The sequence below is a fragment of the Ursus americanus genome, chromosome X (genome assembly GCF_024610735.1).
Source record: "Ursus americanus isolate L20-20 chromosome X, mUrsAme1.1.p, whole genome shotgun sequence".
In the NCBI taxonomy this organism is placed as follows: Eukaryota; Metazoa; Chordata; class Mammalia; order Carnivora; family Ursidae; genus Ursus; species Ursus americanus.
In genome coordinates, this window is record NC_142164.1 from 59,660,589 (window position 1) to 59,666,588 (window position 6,000).

A 6,000-nucleotide genomic window follows, 5' to 3' on the forward strand; every position below is an offset into this window, starting at 1 on the left:
TTGTTCTATTGATCTGTGTATCTGTTTTTATGCCAGTACCATACTGTTTTGATTACTATAGCTACAAAGTATTTTTCCTCTCTCTGGATAATTTCAAATGCCCCATCTTCCAGAACACTGATTCATTCTTTTGCATAATCAAGTCTGCTTTTAAGCTATTGAATTCTTCAGTTCAATTACTGTATTTTCAGCTCAAGAATTTTCTTTTTGGATAATTTCAATGTCTTTGTTGAACTTCACACTTTGTTGCTGCACTGTTTCTTTAATTTCATTTAGTTTTCCTTGTCTTTGTGTTCTTCTAGTTCACTAAACTTTAAAAGAATTATTGTGAATTCTTTGTCTGATAGTTGACACATTTTCCTTTCTTTATGGTCAGTTATTGGAGCTTTTTTAGTTTCCTTTGCTGGTGTCATGTTTACTAGATTTTTCATGATTTTTTGATTCCCTACCTTGGTATCTATGCATCTGAGTGAAGTGTATCCTCTTTCAGACTTTATAGGCTCACTTTGGCAGAGACAGATCTTCACCTGTCAGTTCAGTTTTTGCTTCTGCATATGTATGCTGCTAGCATCCTTCAGCAGGTGAGGCTTCTTATAAGAGTTCATTTTGGGGCAAGACCCCTGACTGAGCTCTGAGGTAGAGGAGGGTGCTGCTGGCTGAAAACAGTTTGATACAATGGCTGACCTGGTTCCCTGCCTAAGTGAGGCTGTAGAATGGGCTCCACTGTTGCCTGGAATTTGTGTATAAGTTCTAGCAACTTTTTGGTGGAGTCTTTTGGGTTTTCTACCTAGAGTCATGTCATCTGAAAATAGTGAAAGTTTGACTTCTTCCTTGCCAAATTGAATGCCTTTATTTTCTTTTTTGTTTTCTGATTGCTGAAGCTAAGACTTTCAATACTATGTTAAATAACAATGGTGAGAGTGCACATCCCTGTCTTGTTCCTGACCGTAGAGGAAAAAGCTATGTTTTTCACTGATGAAGATTATATTAGCTGTGGGTTTTTCATAAATGGACTTTATGATTTTGAGATATGATCCCTCTATCCCTACGTTATTGAGGGTTTTTATCAAGAGTAGGTGTTGTACTTAGTCACATGTTTTTTTCTGCATCTATTGTGAAAGGAACACATGGTTCTTATCCTTTCTTTTGTTAATGTGGTGCATCATGTTGAATGATTTACAAATATTGAATCACACTTGCAGCCCAGGAATAAATCCCACTTGTGCACGGTGAACAATTCTTTTAATGTACTGTTGGATTCGACATGCTAGTATCTAGTTGAGAATTTTTGCATCCTTGCTCATCCAGGATATTGGCCTGTACTTACTTTTTTAGTAGGACATTTTTCTGGTTTTGGAATCAAGGTAATGCTGGCCTCATAGAATGAGTTTGGAAGTTTTCCTTCCATTCCCACTTTTTTGGAACAATTAGAGAAAATATGTTTTAACTCTTTTTTAAATGTTTAGAATTCTCCCAAAAAGGCATCTGGCCCTGGGCTTTTGTTTGTTGGGAGATTTTTGATTGCTGATTCTATTTCTTTGCTGGTTATCAGTCTATTCAAGTTGCTTCCTGAGGTGAGGCTGTATTGCTACACACTTCCATCTTATGATTGCTTTTGCTGCATCCCAAAGGTTTTGGCCTGTTGAATTTTCATTATCATTTGTTTCAATATATGTTTTATTTCTTTTTTAATTTCCTGGTTTACCTATTCATTTCTTAGTAGGATGTTCCTTAACCTCAATGTATTTATGTCCTTTCCAATTTTTTTTCTTGTGGTTGACTTCAACTTTCATAGCACTCTGGTTGGAAAATATGCATTATATGATCTCAATCTTTGTACTTGAAGGTTGATTTGTGACCCGGTATGTGATCTATTCTAGAGAGTGTTCCACGTACACTCAAAAAGAATGTGTATTCTGTTGTTTTAGGATGAAATATTCTGAATATATCTGTTAAGTCTATCTGGTCTTGTGTGTCATTCAAAGCTATTATTTCCTTATTGATTTTCTGCTTAGATGACCTGTCCATTATTTAAAGTGGGGTGTTAAAGGCCCCTACTATTATTGTATTATCTATGAGTTTCTCTATGTTTGTTATTAATTGTTTTATATATTTGGGTGCTCCCAGGTTGGAGGCATAAATATTTAAAATTGTTAGATCTTCTTGTTGATAGACACCTCTATTATGATAGAGTGCCCTTCTTCATCTCCTGTTACAGTGTTTGGTTTAAAACCTAGTTTGACTGACATAAGTATGGCTGCTTCAGCTTTCTTTTGACATCCATTAGCAGGAGAAATTTTCCCCATTCCCTCACTTTCAATCTGCTAGTGTCTTTAGGTTTAAAATTAGTGTCTCATGGGCAGCATATATATCAGTCTTGTGTTTTGTTTTGGTTTTTATCTTTTGTTTTTTTTATGTCTTTTTTTTATGTCTTTGTTTTTATTATATTATGTTAGTCACCATACAGTACATCCCCGGTTTCTGATGTAAACTTCGATGATTCATTAGTTGCGTATAACACCCAGTGCACCATGCAATACGTGCCCTCCTTACTACCCGTCACCAGTCTATCCCATTCCCCCACCGCCCTCCCCTCTGAAGCGCTCAGTTTGTTTCCCAGAGTCCATAGTCTCTTATGCTTCATTCCCCCTTCTGATTACCCCCCTTTCTTTATCCCTTTCTTCTCCTACCGATCTTCTTAGTTCTTATGTTCCACAGATGAGAGAAACCATATGATAATTGTCTTTCTCTGCTTGACTTATTTCACTTAGCATTATCTCCCCCAGCACTGTCCATGCTGTTTTGTTTTTTTAATCCATCCTGATGCCCTGTGTCTTTTGATTGGAGCATTTAGTTCATTAACATTCAGTTTGATTATTGATAGATATGAATTTAGTGTCATTATATTACCTGCTAAATCATTGTTTCTGGAGATTTTCTTTGTTCTTTTCTAGTATTTTTTGCTTTTGGTCTTTCTTTCCCACTCAAAGAGTCCCCTTTAATAATTCTTGCAGGGCCGGCATCTTCTGGTCTGCTGGAAGAGAGATCTGCTGACTTTATTTATCTTCCCTTGTAAGTTATGCATTTCTTTTTTTTTTCTTTTTTTTTTTTTTGTTGCTGCTCTTAGATTTTTTTCCTTGTGTCTATATTTTGCAAATTTAATTACAATATGTCTTGGTGTTGGCCTGCTTTTGTTGATTTTGATGTGAGTTCTCTCTGCCTTCTGGATTTGGTGTCTGTTTCTTTCCCCAGATTAGGGGAGTTTTCAACTGTAATTTGCTCACATAAACCTTCTGGAAAAGGGAAAACTCTTCTTCTTCTGGGACTTCTATGAAATAAATTTTATTATGCTTTATGGAATCAATGAATTCCCTATGACGATGTTCATGATCCAGTATTTTTCTTTCTCTCTCTTTTCAGCTTCATTTTTTTTTTTACCATAATTTTATTTTCTATGTCATTGATTCACTTCTCTGCTTCTTCCACCTTTGTGGTCATTACATCCAGTCAGTTGTGCATCTTTGTTATAGCATTTTTTATTTCCACCTGACTAGATCTTAGGTCTTTTATCTCTGTAGTAAGGGACTCCCTGGTGTCTTCAATGTTTTTCTCAAGCCCAGCTAGTATCCTTATTATTGTTGCTTTAAATTCTGGATCAAGCATATTACTTATATCTGTTTTAATCAGATCCTTGGCTGTGATCTTTTTTTTTCTTTTTTAGGGGATGAATTCCTCTATCTTGGAAGTTTGTCTATTTCTCTTCCTTCTTCTTTGTGTTAGGGAATCCTACTATGTTTTCTTCTTCTGAGAATACTGGCTTTATAAAGAAGAGGACAAATACCGGCCAAAGCCTGGCACTTTAGGAAGTGTCTCTGGTGTGTGTTGTGTCCACTCTGCTACTGTGTTTTGGCTGCTCTTTTCCTCAGGTCAGTCCTATGCACAGTTTTTCCTTGCCTGCAGTGGGGAGGATTTGGACCTTGGCCAAAGTGTGGCAAGTTTTAACTAGATGTGCTCTGGTCTGATTGTTAAGAGAGACATGATCCTATTTCCACTAGAGCTGAAGGTTTGCAGAACTCTGTGGTCAGTAGATGTGGTGTGTGTGGGCGATTTGTGCTAGTCTCCTTGGGGAGGGACTTGCTGTACTGATTTCAGGCATACTTGCCTGAGAAAAGCAGCACCTTCAGAGCACAGGGAGGTGGGTCTTGTTTTAAGCAGTTTGAGCCACCACTGTTGGAGTTGTGCTATTTACTGAGGTTAGTTTATGCTGAGGGATGGGAGAGATGTAAATGGTGCCCACTGGCTTGTTTGTCAGTGGCAATATGGCATTGTCAGTGACAATGTCAAAGGCAATGACACCTCTCTCAGATGAGCTTCAAGGAGCAGGAATCATGTCTCCCAGTGCATTCCAGGGGATCCTCAGATCTCACTGTCTGCCCCTGGGCTATCTGCCCTCCTTCTCCACAGGTCCACAGCAGCACTCACTGGATTCCACATTTGCCATGCCATGGACCTCTAAAAATCCAATATTTGAGCTCTGTGGTTGTAAAAGCTCATGAAAATCAATGCTTCTCATTTCCCCAGTCAATGGCTTTGGAGAAGTGTTTTCCTTGTGCAATCCCCTGTGTGGTCCTCTCTCTGTCACCTCTTTCCATGACCAGGGAGCCGCCCCCCCCATGGCAAGCCTAGGGTCCTCCAACTTAACTGCCATCTTAGTTCTTTCCCTTAACATTACATATTTATTGATCTTTTTCAAGGTTCAGTATATGATGCTAGGCCAGGAGAATGGGATTGAAATATAATATAGCCCAGTAGGTGAGTCAATGAAATTTACAAATAATTATAATAAATATAGAATATGATAAATCCATAAGGAAGAAAGAAATCAGACTGTTTTGAATTTCAGGAGATCACATATATGCATTTGAAACTAGAGAAGATTCCATTTATGTGTATTTATAGTGCAGATAAAATATTAGAGCTAGTGACCAGGTCAGTGGGCTAGGAAAATAACCATTAACTTGGGATTTATACAACTTGACCATTTGTGCATGGGGGATTGGTAATTTTTAATATTTTCTCTACTGTTTTCCTTTCAATACACACCTTGTGCCAGTCATTATCACCAGGATGTTTGCATGTGTTGGGGAGAGGGGTGGTGTCACATCTTTTGCAGTGGATAGCATGCAACATTTGAAAACACCTCCTAGGGGATTATAATCTTTTTTCTTTCTCTATTTCTTATAGTTCTTTTTTAAAAAGGGTATATTTATTTATTTGTCAGAGAAAGAGAGCACAAGCAGGGGGAATGACAGGCAGAGGGACAGGGAGATGCAGGTTCTCCACTGAGCAAGGACCCCAATGCAGGACTCAGTCCCAGGACCCTGGGATCATGACCTGAGCTGAAGGCAGACACTTAACTGATTGAGTCACCCAGACATCCTATCATTCTCCATTTCCTTATTGCAACTTAAGAGTTAATTAATTCAGGGGCCCCTGGGTGGCTCAGTCATTAAGGTTAAGCATCTGCCTTCAGCTCAGGGTGTGATCCCGGCGTTCTGTGATCCCGCTGGAAGCCTGCTTCTTCCTCTCCCACTCCCCCTGCTTGTGTTCCCTCTTTCGCTGGCTGTCTCTACCTCTGTCAAATAAATAAAAAAAATAATAAATTAAAAAAAACTCTTAAAAAATAGTTAATTAATTCAGTCTCTGAAGTTAATTCCAGGCTTGACATTTTACAACTATAGGAAAAAAATATTAGAAATAATGAGGAAAAAATGTATGATATACATACCTTTGGTTCAGCATCATTTTGTAGCAAAAATAAAAAAATATTCTTATTATAAAATACTGCCAATGAAAGCAGAGAGATAGACAAAATTATATATAATATCCTTACTCTTGCTCTAAAAATGTGTTGAGAATTATATTTGCTAAACATCTCTAGACTGTTTAAGAAATCTTTATATTATATTTATACTAAATAAAATTTTTACAGGTAGAAGG